This window comes from Gekko japonicus, unplaced genomic scaffold, assembly GCF_001447785.1.
Source record: "Gekko japonicus isolate JY-2015 unplaced genomic scaffold, Gekko_japonicus_V1.1 scaffold3225, whole genome shotgun sequence".
NCBI lineage: Eukaryota > Metazoa > Chordata > Lepidosauria > Squamata > Gekkonidae > Gekko > Gekko japonicus.
Window position 1 is genome coordinate 58,594 of NW_015162571.1, and position 19,351 is coordinate 77,944.

Genomic DNA, 19,351 nt, shown 5'->3' on the forward strand with positions numbered 1-19,351 from the left:
GTTGGCTAAACTGCAGCTCAGGAGCCACAAGTGGCTCTTTCACACAGTCTAATGTAATGTTAACAAAAAGCAAATTTGCATATTTTAAAATAAAAATGTGTGTGTAATATTTGTCATCGATGCAACGAACATGAAATTGAGCCAACTTCAGAGGACGGCAGAAGACAGGAGGGCCTGGCGGGAGCTGGTCCATGGGGTCGCGAAGAGTCGGGCTCGACTGTGCGACTGAACAACAACAACAACAACAACAACAACAACAACAACAACAACAACAACAACAACAACAACAACAACAACAACAACAACAACAACAACAACAACAACAACAACAACAACAACAACAACAACAACAACAACAACAACAACAAATATTTGTTCATGTCTTGCAGCTCTCAGACCTCTGATGTTTATTCTATGTGGCTGTTACGTTAAGCAAGTTTGGCCACCCGTGGTGTAGCGTGATCTTGTCAGAAGCTAAGCAGGGTCGGTACTTGGAAGGGAGACCACCATGGAAGACTCTGCAGAGGAAGGCCATGGGCAAACCCCCTCTGCTTCTCACTGGCCTTGAAAGCCCCTTGCTGGGTCATTGTATTTCCGAAGCTAAGCAGGGTCAGTAGTTGGATGGGAGACCATCAAGGAAGACTCTGCAGAGGAAGGCCATGGGCAAACCACCTCTCCTTCTCACTGGCCTTGAAACTTAAAACATTTAACACCAGGGCTTTTTTGGTAGAAAAAGCCCAGCAGGAACTCATTAGCATAACAGGTCACACCCCTGAGAGCGCAGCTCATTAGCATATTAGGCCACACCTCCATGCCTTCCCTCGGCTTGCCTGGGCGTCCCGCGGCTGCGGGGTGCCCGGACAAGCTGGCCCTTGGACAGGCTGGGGAAGGCACGGGGAGGCATTTAAATGCCTCCCCAATCCTTCCAGGCCCCTGTGGCCCGCCCACCTCGGAGTCGCCGGGGGGTGTCGCTCTCCAGGCCTTCCCTTTGTAGCCATGCACACAGGGGTTTTGGCTGTAGTGGGCGTGGCCAACTCTGAAGCCAGCCGGAACTCTGTTCCTGTGCGTTCCTGCCCCAAAATAGCCCTGTTTAACACCAAACAGGAGCCGGGGCAGGGAATCTTCCACCTCTGCTGGGAAAATGGACATGGAAAACAGTATACGGGAGTATAATGGGAGATACAGTTTTAGATGTATGAAGGCGCAAGGCCATGAAGGTGAAGACCAACACTTGGGCTTGGAAGCAGGTAGGCACCCACTGTATTAGGTGCAGCATGATGCAATATGTTCTAAGCAGTTGACCCTGGACTGGACTCTCACTGCGGCATTCTGCACCCATTGAAGCTTCTGAAATGTCTTCAGAGCAGCCCCCAAGTCAAGGTCACATGCGGATCTCCCAGATGCAAAGCTGCTTTTCTACCATTGAGCTGTTTGAGCAGTTTAGTGTAGTGGTTAAGTGCGTGGACTCTAATCTGGGAGAACTGGCTTTGATTCCCCACTCCTTCACATGCAGCTGCTGGCATGACCTTGGGTCAGTCACAAGTTCTCTCAGAGTTGTTCTTTTACAAGCAGTTCTCAAAAGAGCTCTCTCAGCCCCACCTACCTCACAGGGTGTCTGTTGTGGGGAGGGAAAAGGAGTTTGTAAGCCGCTATGAGTGAAGGGTGGGGTATAAATCCAATCTCCTCCTCCTCTCCTCTTCAGGATAGTTAAGTAAATACTAAGTCAGAAAATTGCTCTTGCTGGCTCATGGGCAGAGGTCATTTCGGGGGGGGGGAAACGCGAGGGAACACAGTTCCCCCGGGTGAGGTACGGGGGGCGGGGCACATGACGAAGCCCCGCCCCCTGCTTCCGGCCGCCCCGCTTCCGGCCCTCACTCAGCCAGGAGGACGCAGGAGAAGAGGGAGGGTAAGTTGCTTCCTCCCTGTCTCTCCCCACCCCTGCCTGCCTGGGGCCAGGGAGGGCCTTCGCGGGGCTTCCTTGCACTTCCGTCGGCCTTGCAGGTCCACCGTCAGGCCCCTCATGGGGCTTGGCAGTGGAGCTGCAAGGCCGGCGGTGGCGGCCGGGACCGTTGGGGGCAGGGTGTGTGGCCTTATGACACACTTCCGGTGATGTCAGGGGGTGTGGCCTTATGACACACTTCCGGTGATGTCAGGGGGTGTGGCATATGCACCTACCTGAGGAGGCGATTCCGTGGTTGTGGAGCTGCCACCAAAAAGATCCTGCTTTGTGTACCTTCCAGACAAACTTCTTTGGTCGATGGGACAGATCTCCCTGTGATCTTGATTTCCCATCAAGAACATGTGAGAGAAGACGGTCTTTCAGAGAGTGTCTGAAGTAAGGCATGAGAGGCCATCTTCAGGAATTCCCTGGAAGATTAAAGGTCTGCAATCCCAAACTGCCCTGCAGGAAATTATTAACCTGTCCCTCGTGGAGGGACAATTCCCCAAGGCACTCAAGGAAGCGATGGTCCGCCCTCTCTTGAAAAAGCCATCTCTAGACCTGACCGAATTGGCTAATTATCGACCGGTGTCTAACTTGCCCTATTTGGGCAAGCTCATTGAGAGGGCGGTGGCGTTACAGCTTCAGAGTTTTCTGGAGGATGCTTCCGTCCTCGATCCCTACCAGTCCGGCTTCCGCCCTGGTCATGGGACGCAGACTGTGCTGGTCGCCTTGACTGACAATCTCCGTAGGCATCTGGATCAGGGTGGTGTGGCGGCTCTGGTGTTGTTAGACCTGTCGGCCGCATTTGATACGGTCGACCACCAGTTGTTGACCCACCGCCTCGCCGACGTGGGGATCCAGGGGTTAGCCTTGCAATGGTTTGCCTCTTTTCTCCAGGGTCGGGGACAAAGGGTGGTGAAAGGGGATCAGCAGTCCCAGAGGCATCCCCTGGAGTGTGGGGTGCCCCAGGGGGCCGTGTTGTCCCCGATGTTGTTCAACATCTACATGCGCCCCCTTGCCCAGATTGCCCGGAGGTGTGGGCTGGGTTGTCATCAATATGCTGATGACACCCAGCTCTATCTGATGCTGGGCGGCCAGTCGGGCTCTACTCCCGATGACTTGTACCAGGTGTTACAAGCTGTGGCTGGTTGGCTCAGGCTGAGCCGGTTGAAACTAAACCCGGCAAAGATGGAGGTCCTGGGCCTGAGTCGGACCGGCGTGGGATTGGGGCTCCCTCTCCCGACCTTCGATGGGGTGCCTTTGGTGCCAGCGTTGGAGGTTAGGAGTTTGGGGGTGTGCCTGGACTTCTCATTAACGATGGAGGCCCAGGTAGCAACCACTGCCAGGGCGGCCTTTTACCATCTTCGGCTGGCTCGGCAGTTGGTCCCCTATCTCAACCGTGAGGACCTGGCCACAGTGATCCATGCGATGGTCACCTCAAGGCTAGACTACTGCAACACTCTCTACATGGGGCTGCCTTTGTCGCAAATTCAGAAGCTGCAGCTAGTGCAGAATGCTGCGGCCAGGCTGTTGATGGGTCTCTCGAGGAGGGACCACATTCAGCCTGTGCTGAAAGCGCTGCACTGGCTGCCAATAGCGTACCGGATTTGCTTAAAAGTGCTGTTTTTGACCTTTAAATCCCTTTATGGCCAGGGTCCAGCCTACCTGAGGAACCGCCTTTCTCCATATGTTCCCCCAAGGGCACTTCGGTCGGGGGGGGAGGCATCTCCTGGAAATTCCACGCCCGAGAGAAGTTAAATTTGCTGTGACTAGGGCTAGGGCATTTTCGGTGGCGGCTCCTACCTGGTGGAAAGAGCTCCCGGAGGAGATCCGGGCCCTTGGGGACCTTTCTCAGTTCCGCAGGGCCTGCAAGATGGAGCTCTTCCGCCAGGCCTTTGGATAGGAGCAGCCGCCACCACGATTTCATCTGTACCCCCTATGCCCTAGCGAATTAACAGCTGATTGCCTGGCCCCCCAAGGGTGGAGCGTGGCTCTGGACACGGCTCTGAGGATGAGATTGTTGGTAGCTATGTGAGGTTAAGATCTTCCCTTCTTGTTGGAAATTTGCTGTAAATTGTTTATATTTTATTGTAATTTATTGTTTTTAAACTATATGTTATTGTTTTAACTCGGCACTTTGTGCCCCTGTTACCCGCCCTGAGTCTTTGGGGTAGGGCGGGATATAAATGTAAATAAAATAAAATAAACAAGGCTTGGAGTTGGTGAGAAGAGTTGGGGAGGGACTGTGGCTCAGGGGCAGAGCATCTACTTTGAATACAGAAGGTCCCAGGTTCAGTCCCCATCATTTACAGCTAAAAGGACCAGGTAGGAGATGGTCATAGAATCATAGAATCACAGAGTTGGAAGAGGCCATACAGGCCATCTAGTTCAACCCCCTGCTCAATGCAGGATCAGCCTAGAGCATCCCTGACAAGCCTTTGTCCAGCTCCTGCATAAAGACTGCCAGTGAGGGGGAGCTCACCACCTCTCTAGACAACTGATTCCACTGTTGCACAACTCTTCCTATAAAAAAAGTTTTTCCCTAAGATCCAGCCGGTACCATACCACCCTTAATTTATACCCATTATTGCGAGTCCTATCCTCTGCTGCCAATAGGAACAGCTCCCTGCCCCTCCTCTAAGTGACAGCCCATCAAATACTTAAAGAGAGCAATCATGTCCCCCCTCAACATCCTCTTCTCCAGACTGAACATTCCCAAGTCCCTCAGCCTTTCCTCATAGGGTTTGGTCTCCAGCCCCCTGATCATCCTCCTCACTCTCCTATACACTCACTCTATTCTTTCCAAATCCTTTTTGAAGTGAAGTCTCTAGAACTGCACACAATACTCCAGGTATACAGTGGGACTATAACATCTTGTGATTTGGATGGTATGCCTCTGTTGATACACCCCGAGATCGCATTGGCCTTTTTTGGCAGTGCATCACACTGGCTGCTCATATTTAACTTAAGGTTGATCTGTACCCCAAGATCTTGTTCACACACACTGCTACACAGAAGTGTATCCCCCATACAGTATGTGCATTCTAATTTTTGTTACCCAGATGTACTTATCCTTGTTAAATTGCATCTTGTTCACATCCTTCCGGTTTCGCTTTTATACGCTCCCAATCTCTCCGCTGGAACCTCCTTCGCAACTGTTGACTTTTAAAAGCACTTATAAGGCATTTTCTCGCTGTCACAGTTCAACTTTTCTCATTTCACAATTCCCCGTCAGATTCACAGCCATAAACAGTCCAAGCAGTAAGCAGCCGGCTCTCACCCATAAGCAAATGCCCAGACCGGAAGTTCCTCCCTTCTTCTCCGCTTATCTTTACCCAGCTCCGACATCTTGTCATATTTTAAACCCATTATTGAGAACCCTATCCTCTGATGCCAAGAAGAACAGCTCCCCGCCCTCCTCTGACAGCCCTTCAAGAGAGCCGTCATGTCCCCCCTCAGCCTCCTCTTCTCCAGACTGAACATTCCCGAGTCCCTCAGCCTTTCCTCATAAGGCTTTGTCTCCAGGCCCCCAATCATCCTCGTCGCTCTCCTCTGCACTCCCTCCATTCCGTCCACATCCTTTTAGAAGTGAGGCCTCCAGAACTGCACACAATACTCCAGGCACGGCCTGACCAATGCAATGTACAGCGGGACTATGACATCTTGCGATTTGGATGTTATGCCTCTGTTGATACACCCCAAGATCGCATTAGCCTTTTTTGCCGCTGCATCACTCTGGCTGCTCATATAATGGTGTGAAAGACTTCTGTCTGAAACCCTGGAGTGGCTGCCAGTCTCAGTAGACAATAGTGACCTTGGGGGACCAGTGGTCTGATTCAGTATAAGGCAGCTTCATGTATTCAAGGGTCAAACAGAACAACTGAAAGATGAGATGGGGGAAAACTCACTTCCTCTCCTCCTGATCTGAGCCCCTGCCACTTGGTGGGATAGGGGAAGAAACACCCTTGGGAAAGAGGCACTAGCCCCATGGGAATGAAGCAAGGCATTCTGGGACCCAGACCAAGCCACCACCTGTAAGAAGCAAAACAGCGTTATGAAGCTCAAACAGCCTCAGTAATCACATTTCCAAACTAATACATCATCAATCGCGGGAAAATGCCTGCAGCATTTTGTGGCTTGCCCTGGTTAAATGAGCTGCTTTCAATGCGGCTTTTCTTCTCTTTTCATTTTTTTTTCGCGCAAGTAGAAAGTCCAATTTCTGCAGACAGGATCAATGATCTTGACCCTCCGGTAACGGAAAAGAGAAATTTCACCTGTGATCCTCAGAGTGGAAGAAATTGTGTGCAATGCCTTTGACTCCTTAAACGTTTGCCAAGGCAGTTGTGAGAATGATCAGACGTATCTACTGTGCTACAAAGGAGTTTTTATTCCTCAACCCCCCCAAAGGAAATTTACAAAAATCTACGAGATAAAATACATGGGCAGGGAATTATTTGTGCCATTTTTTGTTCATGAATGATGGTTACTGACAATGGGTTGGATCCCATAGGTTCGTTCTGCTAACAGCAGCACTTTCTTGTGGCACGAGCAGGGCTCTAGTCGGGGGGGAGCTCTCAGGTACGGAGCTCCGGAAGAGAACCTCTAGGGGGCGGGGCGGTCACGTGGTGAAGCCCCGCCCCCTTCTTTACCCCGCCCTCTGCTTCGATCCTCATTCCGTTTGGGAATGAGGATGAAGCAGGAGGGTAAGTAGCCGGGCCTTCTGACACACTTCCGGTGATGTCAGGGGGTGTGGCCTTCTGTCACTTCCGGTGATGTCAGGGGGCGTGGCATATGCAAATAAGTTATGCTAATGAGTTATGCTAATGAGCTCCGGCAGCTCTTTTTCTACAACAAGACCCCTGGGCACGAGCATTCTTTCCCTGATGCAAGAGCCCTTTGGTGTAGTGGTTAAGAGCGTTCAGTGGAGTGGTTAAGAGTGGCGGACTCTAATCTGGAGAACTGGGTTTGATTCCCCACTCCCTCCACATGCAGCCAGGTGGATGACCTTGAGTCAGTCACAGTTCTCTCAGAGCTGTTAAGTGGGGAGGGGAAGGGAAGGAGATTGTAAGCCGCTCTGACACTCTGAATGAAGGGCAGGATATAAATCCAACTCCTCCTCCTCCTCCTCTTCTTCTTCGGGTTTGATTCCCCACTCCTCCACTTGCTCCTGCTGATGTGACCTTGGGTCAGTCACAAGCTCTGGCACAGCTGTTCCTGAAAGAGCAGTTTCTGTCAGAGCTCTCTCAGCTCCACCCACCTCACAGGGTTTTTGTGGTGGGGAGGGGGAGGGAAAGGAGTAAGTAAGCTGCTCTGAGACTCCAAGTGAAGGGCGGGCTATAAATCCAAACTCTCCTCCTCCTCCTCCTCATAGTGTTGGAAGGGACCTCTAGTGTCATCTAGTCCAACCCCCTGCACAATGCAGGAAATTCACAAATACCTCCCGCTGTTCCACTCCCAGAAGACGACAAAAAACCCCCTCCAGGATTGCTGCTGCTGCTGCTGCTGCCACTTTCACATCACAGAATGAATTTCTGTAACTCAGCCTCATATTATCAACTACTCTAATGGCTCTGAGATGTATTAAAACAGTGGTCTGCAATGTAGTCCCTTGGGTGGCCACGTAGGGTTGCAGCCCAATTCCTGAATACCATGACATCGCTTCTTGGTGATCCCCTGGAAGTGATGGCACAGCCCCCTCATGACACTCTAGGTCAGGGATTCCCCAATGTGGAGCCCAGGGACTCAGTGATATTTGCTGACACCCACCAAGTGTTTGTAGGAAGTCAGTGAGGCCAGGTAGGGCTTTTGCCCTGCAAGGTTTCTGATTGGCCGCTGGAGACTTGATTGGCTGCGCAGATTTTTTTTAGAATGTTGCTTTGGCAGCAGCTGCCACCACAGCAGAAGGATCTGCACTGTGTGGCTGAATTTAAGTTGTGGTGGCCATTTTGTGGCTGGCTCTGCCTCCTGGGGCAGCCATTTTATAGCAGCCATTTTGTGGCTGTGCCTACCATGCCATGTCAGCATTCCAAATTCCGACACTCAAAAAGATTGGGGACTGCTCTAGGAATTCCTCTTACATCTTTTGTAAAGACCATAGGATTTAGGGGAATTCCTACAGCGTTGCAAATGCTGCAATGGCACTTCATAGCGATTGCTCAGAGACTATATCGGAGCGAGACGTCATTTCTCCCCCTTCCCTCTGTTTCTCAATTGTTCGAGCCTGCACAATTGAGGGCAGGACGGGTGTTAAAGGGAGCGGTGACACAGTGGGTATATCCCACTGTCTTACCATCTGAACTGTGTTGGTTCAAGCCCCGCGCTGGTGTGAGCAGCCAGCCTGTTGTCCCCAGCTCATTGTCCACCCAGCGATTCAAAGTAGATAAAATGGGAACCACTCCTTAGAGAGAGTGGGCACGCCAATCTCCCTTGTGGGAGGGTGTTAGCTGACGGTCGGACGTCCTGGTCGAGGCTTGGAAGGCGAAACAGCGGCGAAACAGCTTCTGGGTTATGAAAGAATCCCTGCAATGGATGTTCCGGCCAGGCGGTGGCAGTGTGGCGATTGACATATGGGTCCTGAAGCCTGGCCAACAAGCAGCCCCGTGGAAAACGACGGAGCCAAGCCAGAAGACGTCTATACTGGGCAGTGACGGCGCGTGCAATTAAAAATGAATATATGTTGTCTTCCCTATCCCCTACAAACATTGTTAGTCCCCTGTCTATACTGAGTAACTGTACATCGCTTTGAGCCCACTGGGGAAAGCAATTAATAAATGGAAAGTATTATTACTATTATTTTTTCCTACCGTTGTGTCTTTCCAAGTGCTCCCTTCCTTCTTTCCCACAACATCTTGTTCTCAAAGCAGAGAGCCAGTTCTGGCTTTCCTCCACTGCACAGGAGTAGGAGGTTCTTTCATAATGATTCATAACCTTTGAGTGTGCAGGGGACATCCATTTGGAGACAGCTGTCTCCATCATCATAGGATTCTTGGCTTGATGGAACCTTGAGCCATTTTTTTTAATGTCTCAGTGCTTTGTGATTGGATTGAGCCTCTGTGGTAGCCATTTTGTGATCGGTTCCCTTCCATGGCAGTAGGGTTGCCAAGTCCTTACCTTCGGCCAAAGCTCCATGGTCACCATACAGTTTTTAGCCAAATTCTAGAGCATCCTCCCGCGCAATGTGCCCGGCACGATGACGTCACCTCCGGGTGATGTCATTCCGTTGGGCACGTCGGGGCTCTTCAGGGGCTGGGCTCCCCTCACTGGCCAGCTGGCTGGGAGCGGATTGGGGCCCCCGAATTTGGGGAAACCCTGCCCTCGTTGGGGAGATGGCAACCCTGCCTCTCTCTACTTGCTTTCAAAATTCCCACGGTGTCAGCAAAGTTGGAGACCCACATATTAAAATCTAGTTGCACCCATACAGGAGGCACTCTGGACTCTGACAAATTGGTCTGCCATCTTATTTGAATTGGTTTGAATCTGGTTTTGAATCATATGCTTTAATATTGCCATTATGATATTGCTTCTTCTGACAGTGTTATGATATGACTGTTGTGACCGCCCTGAGCCTGCTCACGGGGGAGGGCAAGATATATATATTTTTTTTAATCCCTGGCAATTAAGTCTTAGAACACACTGTTTGTTTTGAGTATTTGAATCTCAAACGAATCAACAAGTGACCCTTTTTTTGAATGGGAGGCTCTCAAAGCTGCCAAATATAAGCTCCTACTCTTTTGTTGAGGCTACAAAAGGATTTTGCTTAATAGACTGTATTTTCACAGAAGTGAATGGTTGTCAGTTTATCAAAATTGCTTATATATTTAAAAGGTTTTGTAAATGATATGGTTGTTGCGCCCCTTTTCTCCTGTTGTCATATATATTATGTCATCGCTGCTGCTAAGTGTAACATTATATAATTCAATAAAAAAGTGACTCTTTGGATTAGGGCTTATTCCAAATTTCTCATCCCTGCTGTTTCAGACTTGAGAATCCCCATTTCAACTTATGCCATGTGCAAACTGAACCTGTGATTCTTTATTCTCATGCCATCTATCTGTTTCCTGTCACCAAACATTTCCTGTAAAATGTATACATTTCCCCGAGCGTTATTGCTGTCAATAAACCAATGTTATATGCAATATGTATTACAAACATAAGCACCATACTCTTCACGTACAAATCACATAGCAAACTATCCAAGGTGTATAAAGGTAAAGCTTTCCCTTGCTCGAAAGCCAGTCGAATCCAACTCTAGGGGGTGGTGCTCATCTCCGTTTCCAAGACAAAGAGCCAGTGCTGTCCGAAGATCTTTCCGTGGTCATGTGGCTGGCATGACTAAATCCTGAGGCGCACAGAACGTTGTTACCTTCCCACCGATGCAGTACCTATTTATCTACTTGCAATTTCTTGCTTTCGAACTGCTAGGTTGGCAGGAGCCGGGGCCAGAGATGGGAGCTCACTCGGTCACGCAGTGCTAGGGTCTCGAACTGCCAATCTACAGACCTTCCAGTCTGCAGCTCAGCGTCTTAACCTATATGCAACCCAAAACTGACAATGAAAAGTGGACAGCTGAAAATGGTTGACAAAAATATTAAATGACTTCAGAAGGGAATGATGTAGGAAACCTCTCTGCTTGGTACCTTAGACCTGGATGGCCAAGTCTAGCCCAATCTCATCAGATCGTGGAAGCTAAGCAGGATTGGCCCTGGTTAGTACTTGAATGGGAGACCACCAAGGAAGTCCAGGGTTGCCACGCAGAGGCAGACAATGGCAAACCTTCCATTCCTCTGAACCAATGTCCTAGATTTGCGGCTGATCTGATTTAATGAAGTCTCAGTTGTATGACTAATACTTATTTCTGTACAGACAGGGCCAGTTTCCAGGAAATTAAGGAAGAAGCCGAAAAGACCGATGGCCAGTGTTCTGGTAAAGCTATGTGTGGTGTGATTCAGAAAATCAATTTTTAAAAACTTGCAAGTCCTTGGTTAGTACTGGTATGGGAGCCCACCAAAGAAGTCCAGGGTTGCTACGCAGAGGCAGGCAACGGCAAACCACTTCTGAACATCTCTTGCCTCAAAAGCCCTACGAGGTCACAATAGGTCGGCTGCAGCTTGACAGTACATTACACACCCACACCCATGTGATTAACACATCCATGTGATTGACACATGGAATTCACTGACAGAGGAGGAGGCGGCGGCTACAAGCATGGACAGTTTCAAGAAGGAATTGGATAAACATATGGAGCAGAGGTCCATCAGTGGCTATTAGCCACAAAGTATAGATAGGAACTCTTGGTCTGGGGCAAGGCATGCTCTGTCTTCTTGGTGCTTGGGGGGGGGGTCAACAGTAGAAGGGCTTCTAATGTCCTGGCCCCACTGGTGGACCTCCTGATGGCACTGGTATTTCTGGCCACTGTGTGACACAGAGTGTTGGACTGAATGGGCCATTGGCCTGATCCAGCATTGGCTTCTCTTATGTTCACCCACACTTGAGGCCTTATTGAGTCTTGTCTCTTCAACAAGACTCACTTCTTTACCGCCATTTGAAATGGTCCTGCAGGGCTGGGTGAGCTCCAGTGCTTGAATTAGGGGTGTTGGTGGTAGTGGAGGTTCCTAAAGATGTCCATGAGCTCTGCCCTACGAGTCACACCAAACTGTCCCTCCATAGATTTATAAGATCAGCTGCTAAGGGGGGGCATCCCAAATGTCTGCATGGAGGGACTGCCCGCCCCCGGTAATCTAAGCATTTATGAGATTCTTGAAGAGGAGAGTCCAGGGATGAAACATTGCACATTGCGCATGCTTTGCTACTCAAAGGGCTTACCCTACCCCTCCCGGAGTGTACTACTTCCAGATATGGAGACTCCTTGGCCTGAAATGGGGAGGGGCCACAGCTCAGTGGAAGAGTCTCCTTTGCATGCAGAAGGTCCCCATGTTCAATCCCAGGTTCCATCCTGCCCTCTCCAGTTAAAAGGAGCAGGTTGTTGGTGATGGGGAAGACCTCTGCCTGAGACCCTGGAGACCTGCTGCCAGTCTGCGTGGACGATACTGACCTCGATGGACCAAAGATCTGATTCAGTATGAGGCAGCTTCATGTGTGCGTGAAATTTTCCTTCCAACGTGTCTCCTCAAATTTCTTTACCAAAAAGCAACTCCGCCTCTCGCTTTAGACAGTTTTGGAGTCCTTTCACCTGTACCGTTCTATGTGCAGTTTTCCTTTTCTTCTCTTTGACACAAAAACAAAGCAAGACACCCCTCGTCCCCAGCTGGTCACAATCTGGGGGCTCTTCCACCTCTCTCTTCCCCCCTCTTTGTTCTTTACTCCACTCCCCCCCCCACCATGGGTGTTGAAGGCAGGCCTCTGCAGGCCAATCTGTCACTGTACCATCACTATGAAGCTGTTACTATGGGAACTGGGGGGGCCTGGATTTCGGCCTCTTATCTTTCACAAAGGCACTGCTCCACTCCAATTAAAGCTTTTACAAAAGGGCAACTATGGGTTAAGTAGAGGCGTTCTGTCCAGGAACGATAAATAGAACTGTTGGCTTTCAAAGTTTCCAGAGGAAAAGAAAAGAAATGTTTCCCCATTTGCTTCTTGTGTCCATCTTCCATGTGCTGAGTTGGACCATTGGTCTACCTAGCTCTCTATGGCCTAACTTGGGGCGGTGATGCTCTGTGTTCCTGGTGCTTGGGGTGCAACAGTGGGAGGGTTTCTGGAGTTCTGGCCCCACTGGTGGACCTCCTGATGGCACCTGGGTTTTGGCCACTGTGTGACACTGAGTGTTGGACTGGATGGGCCATTGCCCTGATCTGACATAAGAGAACATAAGTACATAAGAGACGCCAATGTTGGGTCCCATCCAATCCAACACTCTGTCACACAGTGGCCAAAAATACCAGGTGCCATCAGGAGGTCCACCAGTGGGGCCAGGACACTAGAAGCCCTCCCACTGTCCCCCACCCCCAAGCACCAAGAATACAGAGCATCCCTCGCCCCAGCCTGAGAGTTCCTGTCTATACCTTGTGGCTAATAGCCACCGATGGACCTCTGCTCCATACCAGGGCTCTTTTTGTAGCAGGAACTCCTTTGAATATTAGGCGACACACCCCTAAATTGCCAATCCTCCAAGAGCTTACAGTAGTCCCTGTAAGAAGAGCTCTGTTAAGTGTTGGGGAAAGTGCAGAAAAGGGCAACGGAAACGATTAAGGGGTGGAACAGTTTCCCTATGAAAGAAGGTTAAAGAGGTTAGGGCTCTTTAGCTTGGAGAAAGGATGACTGAGAGCGGACATGATAGAGGTTTACCAAATTACACATGGGATAGAGAAGGTAGAGAAAGAAGTTATTTTAATCCCCTTTTCACAATACAAGAATTTGTGGGCGCTCAATGACATTAATGAGCAGTAAGCTTAGAACAGATAAAAGGAAGTACTTCTTCACCCAAAAAGTAATTAACATGCAGAATTCACTGCCGCAGGAAATTCTGGCAGCTACAAGCACAGACAGCTTCAAGAAGGGATTGGATAAACATATGGAGCAGAGGTCCATCAGTGGCTATTAGCCACAAGGTCTAGATGGAGCACTCTGTCTGGGGCAGTGATGCTCTGTATTCTTGGTGCTTGGGGGGGCAACAGTGGGAGGGCTTCTGGAGTTCTGGCCCCACTGGTGGACCTCCTGATGGCCCCTGGGTTTTGGCCACTGTGTGACACAGAGTGTTGGACTGGGTGGGCCATCGGCCTGATCCAACATGGCTTCTCTTATGTTCTTATGACATGCAGAAGTTCCCAGGTTCAATCCCTGGCATCTCCAGTTTAAAATATGAGGTTGTAGGTGATGAGAAAGACCTCAGCCTGAGACCCTGGAGAGCCACTGCCAGTCTGAATAGGCAATACAGACCTTGATGGAACAGTGGTCTGATTCAGTATCAGGCAGCTTTGTGTGTCCATTTGTCCTACTGATGGAGTCTGGGAAGCCCAGGGGTGGTCCTTCACTTGAAAACCGGAGTGTCCTACACAAGGACCCCCAATCTCCCTGTATAAGATTGGTGGTGCCTTGATCTGGACAGCCGATATTAGCCCGGTATTATCAGATCTCAGAAGCTTAGCAGGATTGGCTCCGGTCATTACTTGGATGGGAGACCACCAGGGAAGTCCAGGGTCTCCATGCAGAGGCAGGCAATGGCAGACCACCTCTATTTGTCTCTTGCCTTGAAAACCCTATGGGGTTGCTATAAGTCAGCTGTGAGCCAGTTTGGTGTAGTGGTTAAGTGCGCAGACTCTAACCTGGGAGAACAGGGTTTGATTCCCCACTCCTCCTCTTGCAGCTACTGGATGACCTTGGGCAAGCCATAGTTCTGTCAGAGCTGTTCTTGAGAGAGCAGCTTCTGTCAGAGCTCTCTCAGCCCCACCTACCTCACAGGGTGTCTGTTGTGGGGAGGGGAAGGGAAAGGAGATTGTAAACTGCTCTGAGACTCCAAGTGAAGGGCGGGGTATAAATCCAATCTCCTCCTCTTCCTCCTCCTCCTCTTCTTCTTCCTCTTCCTCCTCCCCCTCTTCTTCCTCTTCTTCCTCCTCCTCCTCCTCCTCCTCCTCCTCTTCCTCTTCTTCTTCTTCTTCTTCTTCTTCTTCTTCTTCTTCTTCTTCTTCTTCTTCTTTGACTTCACAGCTCTTTCCCCCACCCATGTTGGCAGCTATGTGCTGACCAGAGAGACCTGATTCTCCTTCCCCCCTCCCCCTTCACCACTGAAGCACACAGCCCAGCTACCTGTAACTAGACAGCTATCCTCCCTCAGCCGTTCCGTTTTTGCACAGCAGTCTCCGCAAATGCCGGAGTACCCTGTGGCACTGTTGAGGAGGTGAGGAATACAAGAAAGCGAAGACTGCTTCGGCGTAAAATGGTGGCGTTGTGTGTGTGTGTGTGAGGAAACAGATGAGCTCATCTGTCCTCTTCAGGGGAACGAGGCGGGATGAGATGGGGGAGTCCTCCGACCACTTGAAATGAAGTGGGCGATTAGCGAGCAAGATACTCTGGAGAATGCCAGGGTGAGCGGGCGACGAGTGGGCGGTGGGGATGGAGACGTGCCCTGATTTGTAAAGGTGAAGCTCGGCTAATGCGGCATGTGTCAAGCACAGAGAGACGTGTGGTGTGCCTGGCCGGCCTGGCTGTCAAAGCGGCAGCGATTGCGTCGGACGGCCTCCCGAGACCTCGGTTTCCACTGCTGGCTGTGGGACGGGCAGTGAGAAGGCTGAGAAAACAGAAGGCCCCGGGGTTGACTGAGATTGATAAGAAACATTCTGGCTATTTTTGAAAAAGCCAGTTCGGCTGTCCACTTGAAGCACTTCGAATCACAGTTTTCCTCATTAATGGGTTAGGGCGGCGGCGTTCCGTCGCCGGAATCGATTTGACAGCTCTTAAAAAGTAAAGAAAAGATCGCAGTCGTTCTCCCAACTAATTGGGCGATGGATTTTTTTTTAATGTCAGGGTTTGGTTTTTTAAAATCCACTGAAAGCAGGGCCACCCCACCTGCCCACCTGTTTGCTCACTGCGGCAATAATAACAATAACATGATTAATGTGACTCCCATAAAATCCAATAGGAGAAACTTAAACTATAGCAAGAAGCGATGCTGTGAATCAGCCAATGACAGGAGACTGGCATAGGTCAGGAATAAATCAATAAGAATAGTGGGGAGGGGCTGTGCAGAGCATCTGTGTGGCACGCAGAAGGTCCTAGGTTCAAATCCAGCATCTCCAACTGAAAGGACCAGCCAGTCGATAATGTGAAAGACCTCTGCCCTGAGACCCTGGAGAGCCGCTACCGGCCTGAGTAGACAATACTGACTTGGATGGACCAAGGGTCCAATTCAGTATATGGCAGCTTCATGTGTGTAGAATCTCAGAGTGGTTTACAATCTTCCCCCCCTTCCTCAGCCTAACCTACCTCACAGGGCTGTTGTGAGAATAAAATGGAGGAGAGGACAATGATGTACGAGGCTTTGGGTCCCTGTTGGGGAGAACAGCCTCTATGTCCTAGTCTGACACGCTGACTGCTACAGTACACTGTCTCTCGCTATACACTTACTGCAGTGTAGTAGGAAAATTTCAGCTAGGGAGAGACAGAGAAATCCTCAATGGCTTTATCACAAGTGTGTGTCACCATCTGATGTTGCAGCCATCCAGGAGCAAATGTGAAGCGGCCACTTCTGTAGCCCACCTCACAGGGTTGTTGTGAAGATGCCGTGGGGAGCGTAGAACCATGATCTGGGGAAGAAAGGCAGGATAATGTATGCGCGCTATGTGCCATCAAGTCGCTTCTGACTTACGGCGACCCTGTGAGTTCATGACCTTCAAAATGTCCTGTCATTCACAGCCTTGCTCAGATCTTGCAAACTGAGGGCTGTGGCTTCCTTTATCGAGTCACGGTGGGTCTTCCTCTTTTCCTTCTGCCTTCCACTTTTCCTAGTATGATTATCTTTTCCAGTGAGTCTTCTCAAGTCCTGTCACACCTTAGAGACCAACGAGATATTCAGAGGATATGCTTTTGAGAGTCAATGCTCCCTTGCATCTGACAAATGATCATTTCAGAGGCTAGCCGTGTTGATCTGCAGTAGAAGAACTGGATTCAAGTCCTGCCACACCTTAGAAACCAACGAGACTTTCAGAGGATATGCTTTCGAGAGTCAATGCTCCCTTGCATCTGACAAAGGGAACTTTGACTCTTCAGAGCTTATACTCTGAAAATCTTGTTCCTTTGCATATTAGGCGACATCTCCCCTAATGTAGCCAATCCTCCAAGAGCTAAGGTGTGACAGGACTCGAATTCAGTTCTTCTCATGATGTAATCGAAGCACGATAACCAAAGGCAGGATTAAAACGTCTGACTGGCTTTTCATGGGTAATTGTGGGATAGCTTAGGGTCATTGCCAGCCAGTGTTATAACACCTGAATGTCCACAGCTCAGCGTGAGAGTTTCAAGTCAACCCTGCCAATTTTGGCATATTAATTAATGCAGATGAGCACACTGTAGTCATAACCGGCTTGTAAAATTGAGCCCCGTAGGTGATTCCACACTATGTTGACTGGCCACTAGGTGACAGCAGAGGGACATTACTGGTGGCTTTGATTCTTCAACTGGACCCAGTGTGGTATATTTGTTAGACAATCCACCCAAGGATTGATCTGGTGAAAAGATGAAAATGTCTCATTTTAGAAATATTTAAACAAACACGCAAGGTCAAATCCTATATGTGAAGATTTGTGGGTGACGGCTTCACAGGGTATCCAAACACTTTTGATGTGTCCAAATGTATCAGGATATTTGTACAGCGGATAGAATGTGGAATAAATGAAAAAGTTGGAACCCGGCTACCTAGGCATATGATTCTCCATACCCCCGCCTTTCCTTCCGATGATGTTGCTTTAGGTAAATTTTTGGTCGTGACTTTATCTGGCGCCTCTTGTTTCAGAAATGAAGTGCCAGGCTGAAGAAAATGCTTAGCTCCGGGGAATTAGGGAAAAGAGTCCTTAACAGCCTTGTAGACTAAGATATCTTAATTAAACTCCTCGTAGTGAATTTGCAAGGTGATGGAGATGCTCTGATCCACCTGGCAAGGCTGCAACCTGCCGTTTCCACCTCATTTATTTCCATTAATGGTATTTTTAATAGATACCTTTTCTTATTCCAGCCGTGCGTCGGGTCTGTGGCAGGCAAAATCTACCAGTGAATAGGGCAGCATCTAGGGCGATGTGCTAGAAGGCCCTCTTTGAAAGTGCAGTGAGAATTTAATCTATGGGGAAGTTTCGCCTGACACCCCAGCACCCATTCGTGCCAGAAAATGCTTCACCCCACTATATTTTGTCTGCAAGGAATTATGGCTGGGTAGCAGAGTTGCCAACTTTGGGCTGGTAAATTCCAGGGGATTTGGGTGAGATCCATAGGGAGTTTGGAGGTATAACCCTTCAAAGCAGCCATTTTCTCTGGGGGAACTGATCTATGTCTTCTGGAGGTCAGTTGAATTTCTGGACAGTCTGCAGGCCGCAACTGAAAGTTGGCAACCCTAATATATAGAGAAGGCAGCCATCTTTTACCAGTCTCTTCTTGTTCTTTTTTAAAATAGCTGCTTGCCAAGCTTGTCTGGGCATGACAATGAGATGTCAGGAAAAAGCTTATTTTGCTCACTTTCCAGAGGCAGGGCTCAGAATGTTCTTCTTGCCCTCCTGGAAACAGCAGCGATTTGCTGGGATAGCAATAAAATCATAGAATCATAGAATGTTAGAGTTGGAAGGGACCTTGCAGGTCATCTAGTCCAACCCCCTGCACTCTGCAGGAGTATAGCTGAAAGATAGCCCTACAACATACCCAAAAGATGGTTGTCCAGCCTCCGCTTGAAAACATTCAGCGAAGGAGCATCCACCACCGCCCGAGGCAGTCTGTCTCGTCAACAGGGATAGAGCCATGGTCAACAGGGACAGAACCATGGGTCACTAGCTGAGCACCTGTTTTGCATGCAGAAGGTGCCAAGTTCGATCCTTGGCATCCTCCTGTTAAAAGGATCGGGAAGCAGGCAGTGTGAAAGACCTGAGGACCTGGAGAGCTACTGCCAGTCTGGGTAGATAAAACTGAACCTGACACACCAACGATTGATCCGGTAGAAAGGCAGCTTCCTTTCAGGTGGATCTATCAAGATTGTAGCTATTGATCCTTCCCTAGATGACAAAACAATGACCTCTGGGTGCAACCCTGTTGGTTTGTCAAACAGCATGCAATTTCCCTTGGAAGGATCTAGCTCTCCCTGAATCTTTTTTCATCTCCCTAGTCTACAGCCTATTTTTCCACATTCAATTGCTCCTTCTCTACATTCCTGATCCTTCAGGTTTCCAGATTGTCTTCTGGCTTTGGCCCTTTCTTTTTCAGCTGGCCACAGAGCTGTATTACCTAAACTCTTTTTCTTCAAACTGATTTTTATCCCTGGATCTCAGTAAGTTGCCGGCTGGCTTGCAGGGCCATTATTATGGATAGGGGATCTCCATGGCCTGTAGGAAGCCTGTTCGACTACAACTCTTAGGGTGAAAATTCACATTACATGTCCCACAAATCAAGGCACGGGTACCTGACCCAACTCTCTGTCACAAGTTCATGTTGGGACGAACATTTTAAAACGTCTTTGTTGACCCGTGCAGCTTTAGACAGTGCAAGAAGAAAGGAGGGACCTTGGGCTTCCCTCCCAAGCCTTTTTCGCCAGTGGAAACAGCCATCTGGAGGCCTGTTTACCCTCTCCTCTGGTTCCACGTGTCCATTCCCAAGGCATGTGGAACCAGTGGGAGGGATAAACAAGCATCCCTTGCAGCTGTTTCTACTGGAAGGCAGTGCTGTGGAGTTGCGTAGAGTGATGAAGAGGTTTCTAAAGGCTAGTCT